The sequence below is a fragment of the Tenrec ecaudatus genome, chromosome 2 (assembly GCF_050624435.1).
Source record: "Tenrec ecaudatus isolate mTenEca1 chromosome 2, mTenEca1.hap1, whole genome shotgun sequence".
Taxonomy (NCBI): Eukaryota; Metazoa; Chordata; class Mammalia; order Afrosoricida; family Tenrecidae; genus Tenrec; species Tenrec ecaudatus.
In genome coordinates, this window is record NC_134531.1 from 292,922,154 (window position 1) to 292,937,671 (window position 15,518).

The window sequence follows — 15,518 nt, forward strand, 5'->3', positions numbered from 1 at the left end:
CAGGGGATATTTCCAGTTTAAGGTTGAAAGATGACCTCAGGGCAATAGTTTCATCAGTTCCTACAGGCTCCATATTTCCATAAGGTCTGGATTCCAAATTAATTTTAAATTCTGTTTTGTGTTTTCCTCATTTTGATCACTTTGGTTTGTTTTTTCTGTGAATTTTTAAAAATTGGGAGTTGATACACTTATCTTGTCCTTCATATCAAGCAGTGTCGTACAATTGCTACCACACACAGTACCAAACATTCTCTTCCTTCCTGGGCCCCTTGACATCGTCTCCCTTTTAACCGCCCCTCCATCCCCCGCCCCCTCCCACACACACACATACACACTTAGGAATGCCTCCTATTGTGGCATATACTTAGCATTCACAGTGAAAAGCGGATCTAATATTTCTTTGTTTAGAAGATGAATTTTTAATTAACTAATTAAGTACACAGTCTGATAAGCAAGTCAAGGAAGGAAAAGCTAAAGCCAGTTGATGGGGGCACTCAATTGAATGCCGCATGGTTTAAAATCAAGAATGGTGTGCTTCAAGGTGTCTCCTCTCACCACATTTATTCAATCTGTATGCTGGCCAAATGATCAGGGAAGCTGGATTACATGAGGAATAAGGCAGCAGGAGGATGGAAGGCACGCTGATTAGCAACCTGCACTATGCAGCTGACACAACCTTGCTTGCTGAAAGTGAGGAGGACTGCAGCCTTCAGGATGAACTACAGATAAAGGATGAACTACAACTGGATGTCAAGAGAACCAAAATCCTCACAACTGGACCACTAGGTAACATCATGATAAAAGGAACACAGACTGAAGTTTTCAAGAATTTTGTCTTGCTTGAATTCACAACCAATGCTCATGGAAGAAGCAGTCAAGAGATCGAAAGAGAGGCTTTGATGGTGGAGCAGTTTGGAATGTGCCAGTTGAGATGCCTGGTAGGCGATGAGCCCACAGTTGTCGATCAACGAGTGCATGATGTCCATGGCCCTGAATGAGATGCTGAAGTCCAAGGGGACTTACTGGAGCACCTTGTGCACATACACAAGAGAAGAACAAGGAATTTTAATTTTTAGGATCTTCCCTTCAGGAAAATAAGAGACATGAGAACTGTAGTTGCTGAAGTGTCCTTGAAGAGGTACTCCACGTGGGTGAACTGGGAAACTCCAGACACAAGAGGAAACAAACTTGGCATCCCCTGCACCTGCTCCTGTGGCAAAGATTGTGTCCCATGTACCCTGAGCTCCCTCTGCTGCCCAGTTAGTGTTGTGATGCTTGAGATGTTTGACCATTTAGCCTTCACTGGGTCTCCTGGTGCTTACAGAGTAGGACATTCATGTCACCAGGAAGAATCCAGAAGGGTGTTACCTCCACAGGCATCCATGATCAACATGGTAAGGATGAAGACCTAAGAAGTCTGACTTTCATTTGTGACTTGGAGCTCTGTTACCATATTTTACTCTAGGTGATTCACGTGTGCTGTGCATGTGGAAGCAGAAGGAGGATGGTTCTGAGTAGGAGCAGCTGAGTAATGGCCTCTAGAGGGAATTTTTCTGACCTTTGTTCTGTGAGGTCAATCTCTACCCTTCATCATTTGCACTCACTATGGACAAACAATTTCTTCCTGAAAACCATGTGTAGATTTGTAGAAATGCAGACAGTTGGCCTGAGGTGTGAGCCATAACGAAGGGAATTCCTGGGGATACTATTTTTCTTGGAATGTTCCACTTTCTCTCTGGGCAGCCCAGTTCTACCCTTAGTACAAGGGTACCCCATGAGATGTGCAGGCTGTAGGGTTAAAGTGGGAGGTAAAATGATGAACATTTCTGAGAATCCGCTTCTCTTCAAAACAAAACAAATCACTTTTATTGGCACTTTTCAAGTTATCATATAATTCAATACCTCAATCATATCAAGAAGAGTTGTACAATCTCTACCACAGTCAATTATGGAACAATTTTCCCCTCCATAATCATTATTCATGTAATATATTTCACATACTTGCAAAAATGTATGTAACAAAACTTTCACCAGTTCAACAACTTCTGCATGTGTAATTCAGTGCCACTGAGTATTCTTTTCATGTTGTACAACCATTATTTTAATCATCCTGCATATTTTTCCACCACCATTAAAATTAATTCACTATCCCCTAAGCAAAAACTCTTCCTCCTTCACACATGGTAACCATAGATCAGGTCCCCCCCCCTTTCTTTTGTAATGTTCCTGATATAACATTCAGATTTCCATACTTAAAACACTTCTAGAAAAGAGTTGTATATCCATTGTCAAATAAGCTTAATGCTCACTCGTGCCTCACAGATCCACTAATTACTCCCTAATTCCCCTCCCCCTTCCATATAAACCATTGCCTCAGTTATTGTCTCCATGCATCCACTTCTTTTTTGCTTCCAAACAGGGAGACAATAACAAAAACAATTAAAAACCCAAAAAAGAAACATAAAGAAAAATAATAATAACATAAAGATACAAATTTAAGTAGAGTATAAAACAGAGAAGGCACCTACTTCTCTTTTCCTGTCCTCCTCTTCATCTGCCTCCTTGGTTGCTGTGGTAGTTGCATAATCTGTTGTCAATTTGAGACTTAAGAATGAAGGGGTGGAGTTTAGTCTGTCAGTGCGGGTGCAGTTTGATGACCTCATTTGGAGGCATTGAGGAGATAAATAGTTCCCTGGAGGCGGGACACAAGCTCATGCCCTGTGAGACATTCCTGTGAACAAGACACATGAAGCGACACTAGAGCCCTGGAGCTGAAGGAGCCACGTGGAGACCCTTGACAGCATTGAGATGTTTCCGCCTCCACTGGATCCAGGAGAATTTCCACTCGCTGGCATGTGGTCTTCCTGCATTCGACATCATTGTATGTGTTGTGTGAGTCTGAAAAGAATTTATAGTCTGGTGTTGGATATATGGGCTAATTTCAGACTTAGTGACTTCAACTGGACTGGGCAGGTATGCTTTCTTAATGTACAATTGCTCTTTGATGTAAAGTTCTCTCTTGTACACAAAAAAAAAAGAGATCGAAAGACCTATAGCATTAGGTAAATCTATTGCACAAGACCTCTTGAATGTGTTAAAAAGCAAGGTTGTTACTTTGAGAACTACTGTGCGCCTGACCTAAACCATGGTATTTAAAGCTGCCTGAAAGTGAAAGTTGGACACTGAACAAAGATAGTCAAGGGAAAAATCGGTGCATTTGCATTATGATGCTGGCGAAGAATATCAAACATGTCATGGATGGCCAAAAGAACAAACAGACCTGTGTTACACGACGCACAGTCAGAATTCTCCTTAGAGGTAAGGACGGTGATCCTTCATTTCATGTACTTTGGATGTGTTACTAGGAGAGAATACTGGTCAATGAATGGTAGCTCCCTTGGTACCATTTTGAATACAAAGTGACACAGTATCCACTTGTTTTTAGCTAGGTGCTGGAGAGTCAGTGCCTACTCAGAGCCACCCTATGACCAAAAGAACACTGCTCAGTCCGGTGCTACCCTCAGACTTGTCCCTCTGTTTGAGCCCATTGTTGCTACCACGGTGGTAATCTAATGGGGCAGGGCCTTCCTCTTTTGCACGGCCCCCCTGCTTTATCAAGCATGACGTCTTTCTCAGCGTTTATTCTCTGCTGCACAAGACCTCTTCAACACGGTGAAGAACAAAGAGGTCTCTTCCGTAGAACTATATGAAAACATTGACTTCTTGATTTTATTCTGGAAGAGTTTATTTCGAGAGGTTTGGCTGTAGAAGCACGTAATCTAAATGACGATGTCAGGCTGAAGAGATTGATGTAACACATCAAAAGCAGAAGATGTAAGAGGTAGGTATGCTATTATTTTTAAAAACAACTCTATAACTATGATATAACACAAAATATTCACTATACTGTTTATATTCTATAGCTTCCACTTTTATGTTCATAGGGAGAAAAGTCCTAACATAGGACTAACCTCTGTCAACATTGGAAATCTCTGAAAACTGGAATGAGTATTAGAGAAGGAGAAATCCCTTGTGGTCACTTTATCGATGGTGGGGTTTTCTTGCATTCTTTCGATTAGTGCAGTCGTAGTTCTTTTCTCACTTAAAAGGCATTGTGGGATCATTACACGACGGCTTCCAGAAAGAACAAGATGTTCATGTTCATGCCAAAAGCCTTTCTGCAAAAGCAAAACAGAATGGTAATGATCGCAACCACTTAGAAAAACGGCTGATACTGTTAACGACTACATTAAAAAGCAAAAGGTTGGTGAAACACATTGGAGTTTTTCCTAGGGGTGTGGTAACAAATTACCACAAACTAAGTGACTAAACAGAAATTTATTCATCGCAATTCTGGAGGCTGGGAGTCAGAAATCAAGGTGTCAGCAACACATGACTCCCAGCCTCTGAAGACTCTTCTCTGTCTCTTCCAGCTTCTGGTTGTTTATAGAAGTTCTCTGTGACCCTTTACTGCTAGCAGCATAACTCCAACCTCTACTTCTGTCATCACATGACCACCTTCTGTGTGTGTGTGTGTGTGTGTGTGTGTGTGTGTGTCCAAATGTCCTTCTTTATAAGGACAGGAGCCATATTGGACATGGGACACACATTCACCCAGTCCAACGCCATCTGCACTGTATGATATACACAAAGACATTACTTCCAAATAAGGTCACCTTCGCAGGTTATGAGTTAACATAAAATTGGGGGAAACACAAATCAACACTGACTAACAGCATATATAATCATAATTAAAGCAGCTCTATTCATAACAGCCCATAAACTCACTCACTGCCTTAGAGTCAGTTCTGACTCATAACAACCCTGTAGGGCAAGGTAGAAATGCACCTGTGTGTTTCTGAGAGCGTAACTCTTGACAGGAGTAGAAAGCTTAGCTCTCTCCCATGTACTAGTAGCTGGTAGTTTCTAATTTTTCAGTTAGCAGTCTGACGCATAACCCACAATGTCATCTCAGCACATAAAGCCCATATCAAGAGCTTATTCAATGCCCATTAGTGAGGGGGTGGGAATGGCAGTCATCTTTGGATGATGATACTTGCTGTAAACAAATACAGTTTACAACTCTTCTCAATATTTGCTTCTGTGACTTAGTCTTTCCTGTTTTTCTAAAAGTAAATTCCTTGGTTATTCTCAATGAATCTTATGTCTAAAGGTTCTTTCTAGAATTCTTATTGCAGAACTGTAGTTACTGAGAATATGAGAATACGAGTTGGTGGAATAGTTCTTCGAGATCACAAAACTTCTGTCCCAGGGAGTGAATAAATTGTCTGAGAATAAATTTGAAATTAACCGCAGTGTTCCTAGCTTACCTGGGTCTATGTTCTCACCCTGCTTCCCAGCCTAGTGGTTCAGGGAAGGGAACGATGAACTGGCATCTGAAAAATGAGGTTCAGCTAACAAGAAAGAGAAGAACAGTAGGACATTGAAAGGAGAATGAAGAGGAGGAACACTGCACTTGTAAAAAGCCTGAGGCAGTGAGTATGAAAGGCGATTTCTGGTCCTAAAAGATTACTAACATAGATGGACACGGGGAAACACTGGCTGGACGTAAGCAGGAGGGGCAGCTAGGGGTCAGGTCATGCACGGTCCTGAATACTAAGAAAAGTCACCGGTGCAAGATATTGAGACACGGGACAGAAGAGAACCGAAAAGGACTGCTAGACTATGCTGAAGATCTGTTTGAAGCAGGAACCAGTAAATGTGCACTTTGATTAAATTATCTGATATCAGGAAAATTGTTAAATATTTTGAGGAATTGTGGAAGAAACAGAGCGGGGTATGGGGTGTATCTTGACTAATTTTCCGACCCAGTATCTTAAACCATTCAACAACCCTGAAAATTGTAGAAATTTTATGATAATGCCAATGACTTTTATCTATGTAATTACACAATAATGGTGTCCAATTAAATGCAAGTGATCTATGGCTTTGTGGACAGACCCCTTTGTGAATTTGTCTGGCTGTTCTTGTTAATTGCTGGGATAGCTGATTCTCAAGCACGACAACCCTCTGTGTTGCAGAGCCAGCTAAGCAAGAGAATGTTCCAAACCGGGGCATTTTGGAAGCAAGTCACCAGGCATGTCTTCTAAGATGCTTTGGGTTGGGGATTGTCCTTTTTTAGACTCCTAATTGAGCACTTAAACATTTATACCACCCACAGAGGCCAGACACTCGGTAACTGAGACAATGGCTCCATGGGTATGGAAAAAAAGTTATTTTGTTTGTTTGTTTTTGACAAAAAAGATAATCCTGTAAACAGTTCAAGGTTAGTTTGTTGACCTTGAGGAGTGTTTTCCTAGTCAAATCCGATAGAGTGTCACGCCCTGGCCCCAAATCTTTTTTTTAGCACTCCCTGGGGACTTCCTTGCTCTGCTGTCCTTGCTGTTTTGCTGCACACCCTTAGTGTTTTGCCTCGGTGCGGTGGGGTCAGATCGGGCGCAATTCCCACACTGTGGACAAAAGGTTTATCTCTTTACCTTTCCATATGCTGTCCCTTTCCTAGCATCACACACACACACACACACACACACACACCTGTTATCGGGCACCCTCGACTTTTTCCCTCTCAGTATTGTTAGATGCTCCTCCACTGAGCTCAAAGAGGTCCCTCTCCATCACAGTGAACTTTCTTCTCTGAACTGTGAATTATCTAATATCTCCCACTAGAACATAAGATCCTTGAAGGCAAGGTCTTCTTCATCCATTATAGCCTTAGCATTTTGCTTCTCACCATACGTATTCAATCTGTATACTGAGTAAATAATCAGAGAAGCTGGTTTGGAGGAAGATTTATTAACAACCTGTGGTATGCAAAGAAAACACCCTGGCTTGCTCAAAGTAAGGAAGACTTGAAGCACTTACTAATGAAGATCAAGGATCTCTGCCATCAGATGGATTACAACTCAATGTCAAGAAGACCAAAATCCTCACAACTAGACCAATAGGTAACATCATGATGAATGGAGAAAAGAAGGCAGTTGTCCAAGATTTTGTCTTGCTTGAATCTGCTATCAATGCTCATGAAAGTAGCAGTCAAGAGCGCAAAAGACATGTTGTGTTAGGTAAATCTGCTGCACAAAACCTCCTTACAGTATTGGAAAGCAGGGAGGTCACTTTTAGGACTAAGTTGAGCCTGACTCAGGCCAAGGTATTTTCAATCATCTCATATGCTTGGGAAAGTTGCATATGGTATAGAAAGACTGGAGTACCGTGGACTTCCATAAGAAAAAAAAATCCATCTCTTATGGAGGAAGTGCAGTTGGACTCTTAGAATGGTGAGACTTTGACGTCATACTTCAAGCATTTTATCAGGACAAACAAAACCAAAAGCAAACAAGCCCTATTTTAATAGAATTTATCCTGACTTGTAGCAACCCTGAAGGACAGAGTAGACTGTTTCTTAGAGTGTCCAATACTAGCAATGTTTACAATAGAAGACAGGCTCATTGTTCTTACATAGAGTAGCTTTCGGCTTTGGACGCCTGGCCTTGTATGTAGGAGCCCCATGACTAGCTCACGGGCTAGCAGGACCTCTCAGAAGAGACCAGTCCCTGAAAAGGACACTTGGCTTGGTAACGTAGACAGTGAGAATCATGTAGGAAGATCGTCATTGAAATAGATTGACGGAATGGCTGCAACAAACGGGCTCAGACAGAGTACTTGTGAGTATGGCCCAGGATCAGGACCATTTTTTCTTGTCTTGCACATAGGGTCACTGTGAGTGGGGGCTGATTCGATGGAAACGAACAATAAGACCTCTTCTGCTACTGACTGAATTCGAGTTACTGTCATCTTTCAACTAAAATAATGTCTGCCTCTATTATTAAGGGGTATGTCTTAGGCTGTGTTCTCTAGAGAAATGGAGGCAGTAAACCTTATAAATGTGTGTATGTATATTGCGTTGTTATGAGGTGCTGTCAGTTCTTAATGAGCCTATGCACAGACTGGTCCTACGCCACCCTCACCATTTTATGCTTGGACCCCTTGTTTCAGGAAGTGCCCATTTATTTCATCAAGGTCTTCCTCTTTTTCACTGGCCCTTCTCTTTACCACATATAATGTCCTTCTCCAGGGACTGGTCTCTCCTGATGACTTGTACAAAGTTCATGAGACAGTCTCACCACCTTCACTTCCATAAAGCATTCTGTCTATGCTTTTTCCAAGACAGATTTGTCTGTTCTTTGGCAGCACACAGTACTTTCAGTATTCTTCCCTAGCATCACAATTCGAACGATTGATTCTTCTTCAGTCTTCCTTAGTCAGTGTCCAACGTCCACGTTCATAGAGAGATTTACATCAAGAAACTGGATCCCAAGCAAGTTGTAGATGTGGGTAAGTTCCATGACTGGGGCTGTGGGGCTGTGGGTCAGCTGGCATAGAGAGATTTACATCAAGAAACTAGCTCCAAAGTTGTAGATGTGGGTAAGTTCCATGTCTGTGGGTCAGGTGTTAGTCTGGAGGGTTCTCCTCCCTCGGGTATCTTTGGAGATTGTTGAACAGGATGGACAGGAAGATGATAAGCTTCTGGCTGAATGAATTCATGGTGGCAGGTCAGATGGCAGACCATTGATGTCTCCCAGGAGCAGTATGCAGTGTGGCAGGCCATTGGTTGAAGACCAAAAAACCAGAGGCCAATGAGCCAATGCAGGATCTAGACTTAACAAAAAGCAAGCAGGCTTTTCCACAGTATCTACTTCATTAGGAGCATGCCACCCTGGAGTAGCTCGCATCATGAGGGATTACAAATCACTGAGAATCAGAACCTAGCAAAGTTGACACAAAACTGTAACTGTTTCATGGCTTTTGGACTTATTTTTTACCACTACCTTTAATTTGCTTCTTCGAAATATTTCGTGGATAAATTCCTTATTTTCATTAAGGCTTTTCTATGATAACATTTTCTCAGAGAAATACTTCTTGGTCAACCTCTCTAAAATTTGGTACTCTTCCCAACATCTCCTATCCACCCTTCCTCTTTATATTGGAGTTATTAAAATATAACATCACTTATTTATCTTGGTCATCACCTACTCTATTGGAATATAAACTCTTTGATGTCAAGGCTGTGTGCAGCTATCTCTTTGCATTCCTAAAACAGAAACCAGTAAACAATTCAAGCAAATTAATTTATCAATAATTTATTGTAGGTTACGTGTATTAAACAGAATTTCTATTCCAGAGGACATTTTTGTGCAGCCTACACACTCCTTAAAATGATCCCTGGTGGTGCGGTAGGTTAGGTATGGGTCTACTAACCACTAGGTGGGTAGTTCTAAACCATGAGCTGTTTAATGAGAGAAAATGAGACTTCCTTATCCCACAAAGATTTACAATCTCACAAGCCCTATATAAGGTCACTATGAGCAAGAATCAACTTGATGGATGTGTGTTTCGTTTATACGCCTCGAAGGAGCTCTGGAGAGCTGAACGGTCAGTAATGGCAACTCGCCACCTGATAAAAGTGAAAGATGTGCTAGTCTGTGGTAGTTGCATAGTCTCCTGTCAATTTGAATGAAGGGATAGAGTCTAGCCTGTCAATCAGGTTATAGACAATGAGGCCTCTGTGTGGGTATGAGGATCCTCCTGAGGATTCTGGGAACTCCTGGCTTCCTCCGTGGAGGAGGAACAGACTCGCTGCTTCATCTTCCTACTGAAAAGCCTCATGGAGCCATGCGAATGAAACCAGAGCCCTTGAGCTACAGGAGACCCACTCCAGTGCTGAGATGCTTCCACTGCCACTGAATCCACAAGACCTCCTACCACCTGGCCTGTGATCTTCCTGTATTTGGCATCACTGCATGTGTTGTATGAGTTTAAAGAGGAATTAAGAGACTTGGGTTTCTTGGAGCAGTTTTATTCTGTCCTTTAAGGTGTCTATGAGTGAGACTCAACTTGATGACAATCAATCTGATGTTTGTATATGTTCCTTGAAATTAAGGTTCTGATGTTTTCTTTTCCATACTATATCTTTAATTCTAAATATAATTTGTAATGTATTCAGCAGGTCACAAAAGAACTAACCAAGAGATATATTTTATTGAGACAGTTTCATTATTGTCTATGGAAAGTGATGGGATTTTATGTGTCATACATGAAAAATGAATGATATTATTTCAATGACTTTGTGTGTTGTCATTCATATGTATATTTCACTCATTGGAGAATTCCTTAAATATTTTTAAGAAAGTCATCCAAAGAATAGTCCATACACTCTCCAAGAAAAATGACATATTACATAAAACCTAACTTTCCATCAATTACATAGGTCACGATTATATTATTCACTACTAAGAAAACTTTTTAAAGGAAAAGTGCTGTCCATTAAAATACCAAAAAAATAGAATTTCTATTTTATCCTAAATACCAGATTTATATTATATATCATCCCTGTACTTCTATAAAAAGGAAGACACTCTTATTGCGGCCACGGGCGGCGGCGGCAGGCGGTTGGTGGAGGTCCGGTCGCAGAGTAAATGAGACAACATGGTGGCTGCGCTGCTCGTGGTGCTGGCGGTCGCGGCCCTGGTCACCTAAGGCGCCTCTGAAGCCGGGGGCATGGTCTCAACCTCAGTGGAGGAATCCGGCCCCAAGTCTCTCCTGATCTGGGCTCTGAACAGCAGCTCCACCGCCATTGAGGGCCACCGCTGGATGCGCGGGGACAAGGTGCTCCAGGAGGACAAACTGCCTGATCTGAGAATACCTGGTGAGTGGCAATGAAAGTGGGGGCCATTACACCTGCATCTTCCTGCCCGAGCCAGCTGGCAGGGCCTCCATCCCCGTGAAGAGTCCTCCCCGGGTCTACTCAATGAAGAAGTCAGAGCACGCCAGCGAGGGCGAGAGCATCAAGCTCGAGTGCAAGTGGGATTCCCACCCGCCCGTCACCCAGTGGGTCTGGTACAAGAAAGTAGATGCGGCCGAGCAGGTCCTTGCCAACGGCTCACAGAGCAAGGTCATGGTGCGGTCCTGGGAGGGGCACACAGAGCCACATATCGAGAACCTTGACATGCAGAACTACCCCGGCACGTACGTGTGCAATGGGACCAGCTCCATGGACACCCATTATGCCACTGTGACACTGCGCGTGCGCAGCCGCCTGGCTGCCCTCTGGCCTTTCCTGGGCTTTGTGGCCGAGGGCCTCGTGCTGGTCACCATCATCTTCATCTACGAGAAGCGGCGCAAGCCTGAGGAGGTCCTGGATGATGAGGACATGGGCTCCGCACCACTGAAGAGCAGCGGACACAGCGTGAATGACAAAGACAAACAGATCCGCCAGAAGAACTGCAGCTGAGCGCAGGCCACCTGAAGTCTCGGACAAGGGAGCGGCCCCTCCAGCAGTCAGACGTCGCCCTCCCTCTGAAAGCCACCTGGGGAGCCAGCCCCCACCCAGAGATGACAGTCAGAAGCCAGTCCCTCCTTCCAGCCAAACCAGGCGTCTCCCCAAGTTTCCTGCACCCTGGGTGCTTGATGGGACCCTGTGCACTCCCCTGTCCTGCTGTGCCTCGTCCCCATCCACAACTGGGACTGGAGTCGCATGTGTCCCCAGGCCCTGACGTGCCAACTGCAATTGTGAGTAAGCGGTGGGTTCTGCTGGAAAGGCCTCCCACCTGACCCCCTGTTCACTAATAAAGGTTGACTCGGCTCCAAAAAAAAAAAAAAAAAGACACTGGTAATACAATGGGTTGCAGCTAGTCCTAGGACTAGAACTCTTCAATACCAGGAGTCCTGAGAGTGCTCACAGGTAACCATTGCACAGCTATAAGGTTGCAAACCCAGCAATTCCTCTAGACCTGAAAGATGAGGCTATGTTTCCTTAAATATTCACCGCCTCGGAAACCCTGTAAAGTGTTACTATTGTTACCAGAATTAGGGTCTTGTCTTTACCAAGAGAAAGATTTACTCTAAGTAGACAAGGAAGTGACACTGGAGAATTTTATCAGAAGCTTGTAGGAAGGAGGAGAAACCTTGTAAGTTTGAAAGTGCATGCTTGCCCGGCCCTTTGAAAGGTTCATGCAAGTGCTTGGGAATCCCAGACCTTCCCCAAGCATGCTCTGTACCCACCAGGGGATGCCTGGTAGACGCATTCTAGGGAATGTAAGCCCGGGCCAGATGTAGTGCCCAAGAGGTAAGCTCTGTGTAAGATGGTTGAAAGATATTGTTGAGAGAAAATCCAATTCTAGAGGTTTCCTGTAGCTCTCCTCCCCTGAGGGAACTCGGAAACCAGTTTCTGGTTTACATCTCTCCTTTTGTCCCTCTGCCAGTCTCACTGAGTCAGATTTGGCTGCGTGGCAGTGTGCTCGGTGTCCCAGAGATTGAATAATCTATACTCATCTTCCTAAGCAAAAGAAAATGAACGTTGGCTTCTGGTCTTTCTGTACAGTTTCAATGTAAAGTTTCAAACCACATTTAAGATTTCCATTCTTTCTCCTATGATCCTAAAATTATCATTCAGCGGGCACTTTAAGGAGTTGCAGGGCTTCATTCCTGCCACCAGAAATAACAAGCTGTCTGCCAGCTGGGTGACAGTTAATACAAAGTGCACTGGATTGGAAGACACAGTCCAGTTTTTAGAAATTTTTTAAAAACGTGCAAGATTTCAACGTTAAAATGTAAAATCTTAAAACTTTTGCTGCTGTTAGGTATCACTAGGAAATTAACTCTGTATGTGCACCACGAGTATGCTGAAATTCTCTTTGCTCCATTCTGTGGCATAGAGAATTTATGGCCTGATCGATATCATAGAAAACTTTCATTATAGCAAACAGGCATTCTTTACACAAAAGCTTTGAACCATATCATTTGAGCTGGACGTCCTGCTGAGAATTTACATTTCCATCCTAGATAGACAGAATCAGAATGTATATTTTAACATTGAAATTAATCCCGATTCAGCTCAGCCTTACAAATGGAGAGGGAAAGCACACAGACTTTTGGGCCATTGGGAAGAAGCTGCACATGACCTTGCCCTTGCTTGCAAACTGGACTATGATGAAGACACTAGTGGAATGCTGAAAGTTCAGCCGAAGGCCCAGAAAATTGCAGAACATTGGAGAAAGTATGAGCGAAAACATGAAGAGCGAGAGATCAAAGAAAGAATAGAAAGAGTTAAGAAAGCCCAGGAAGAACATGAACAAGCCCAGAGGGAGAAAGAAACTAGAGGACAATCAGGAACGCAACATGGCTCCTTTCCAGGTGGCTTTCCTGGGGGGATGCCTGGTGATTTTCCTGGAGGAAAGCCTGGAATGGGAGCACGTATGGCTGAAATGGCAGGGATGCCTGGGTTCAATGAGATCCAGAGGTTCTTGCTGCCATGCAGGATCCGGAAGTTCTGGTGGCATTCCAAGATGTGGCCAAGAACCCAGCAGATATGTCAAAATATCAGAGTAACCCTAAGATTATGAATATCATCAGTAAATTGTCAGCCAAATTTGGAGGTCAAGCATAATACTATTTGACAAATAAAGCCCTTGCCGAAGGAAAAGCAAGCTAGAGCATTTCTTGGATGTCGCAGTAATACAAACCAGTGTACCTCCGACCTTCTCATCAAGAAAGCTGGGGTGCTGCGAAGAGCACCCTCACCCTGCCGCCCCAGTGCCGCTGGACATCTTACAGTTGTTTTTCATTAGGGCATTCATTCAGATCACGGTTTCCTTTTAGGAAGTACAAACTCTCTTTAAATACTTTTAAAATCTTAATAATACCTAAAGCAAAAGGTTGTGTTAATGCCTACATTTTTCATTACTAATCATTTTTGGTTTTGTTCCTTTGAATTGGTTGGGTACAAAGATAATGTATGGAAGATTTATCACTAACTTGAGCAAAATTAAGGCTTATCAACAGAAACAAATACAAGTCATCTATATTGATGCAAATGAACACATAAATGGCACCTTGGGGCATATTGAGTTATTCGTCCTTTAAGTGCTCTATTTCTTCCGAAATAGATTGATTTCGATGATCAAACTTGGGACCCCAACTGTATTGTAGAAGGACCTCTGTAGGGACTGGGGGTGGTTGGCAGAATGACAGTGGTCCTTCTACATTTTAAGTAAGATGAGCCCTTTTGCAGGTAACAAGTACATCTGACACTGGTGAAGGGATGGTTTCTGGAATGCTGCCATGACATTGGCTTGCTTACTCTGTTTGTATCCAATGTATAAAATAAAAGTTTCAGATTATTTCCACATAGGGGGAAAAGGGGAAATAAAAAGAAAGAAAGATGTCATGGATCAGTTGGTTTTTCTTAACAACTCAAAATTTTTTAATTTTGTGAGATTTCCAGATATTTTCTTACTGGAATTGATTATAGAATATGTGGTTTGACATGAGGTGTTGAAGGGATCAGGTAGCAGACACCAAAGAACAAAAACCATCATTGTGTGATCACCTTTCCCACACAAATGTTGAAGCCGAATGTGTGCATAAGTAAGTGTGGTGAAGAAGACTGATGGTGCCCGGCTATAGAGAGATATAGCGTCTGGGGACTTAAAGGCTTGAAAGTAAACAAGCGTCCATCTAGCCCAGAAGCAACAAAGCCCACATGGAAGCAGCACATCAACATGTGTGATCATGAACGGCCGAGGGGACCAGGTTTCAAGCACCAAAGATGGGGTGGGGATCATATCCTCATGAATGAGGAAAGCGCATGATGGGGACCCAATGCCCATCTGTAGACAGCTGGACATTCCTTGCAGAGGGGTAGTGTGCAGGAGATGAGTCCCTCAGGGTTCAGTGTAGCAACAATGAAACTCACGACCTTCCTCTAGTTCTTAAACGCTTCCTCCCCCCAACTATCATGATCCCAATTCTACCTTGCAAACCTGGTTAGACCAGAGGATGCACAGCGGTACAGTTGGGATCTGGAAACACAGGGAAACTAGGACAGATGAACTCCTCAGGAGCAAGGGTGAGAGTGGCGAAACTGGGAGGGAAGTGGGGGTAGAAAGGGGGAACCAATCTCGGGGATCTACATAAAACCTCCTTTCTAGGGGATGGGCAACAGGAAAGTGTGTGAAGGGAGACGCCGGGCAGTGTAAGGTAGGATAGAGTAATAATTTATAAGTTATTAAGAGTTCATGAGGGAGTGGGTAGCGGGAAGGAAGGGGGAGGGAAAAAAGGAAAATGAGCTGATTCCAGGAACCCAAGCAGAAGGCGAATTTTGAGAATGATGAGGGCAACGAGTATATAAGTGTGCTTTACACAAATGATGTATGTATGGATTGTGAGGTAGGAATCTTAGCCTTTTCAACTCTATCAGGAAAAGAAGGGGTTGTAAATATTATGAGCCAATTCACATTCTTAAAAAACTTCTTAAAACAGTTGGAGATTATGCTAAAATATCTTATACTCCTTAAATACAGGACAAAGATTACAAACCTGACTATATAGAATTTTTCTGATCTGTCCATGGTTAAATGTATTCTTGTACTTTGGAAGTTTCTTCTAAGAAAGAAAGTGTAATTTAACTTTCCTCCTAGCATAAAAGCAAAATGTATATAACT

General features: G+C 43.0%; 2 pseudogenes; both read left to right on the forward strand.

Annotated features, from left to right (window-relative positions):
• The first annotated feature begins 10,503 nt into the window (after positions 1-10,503).
• Positions 10,504-11,564, forward strand: LOC142441519 (basigin pseudogene; annotated as a pseudogene).
• LOC142440654 (hsc70-interacting protein pseudogene) lies at positions 11,410-13,476 on the forward strand (annotated as a pseudogene).
• Positions 13,477-15,518: the final 2,042 nt, after the last annotated feature.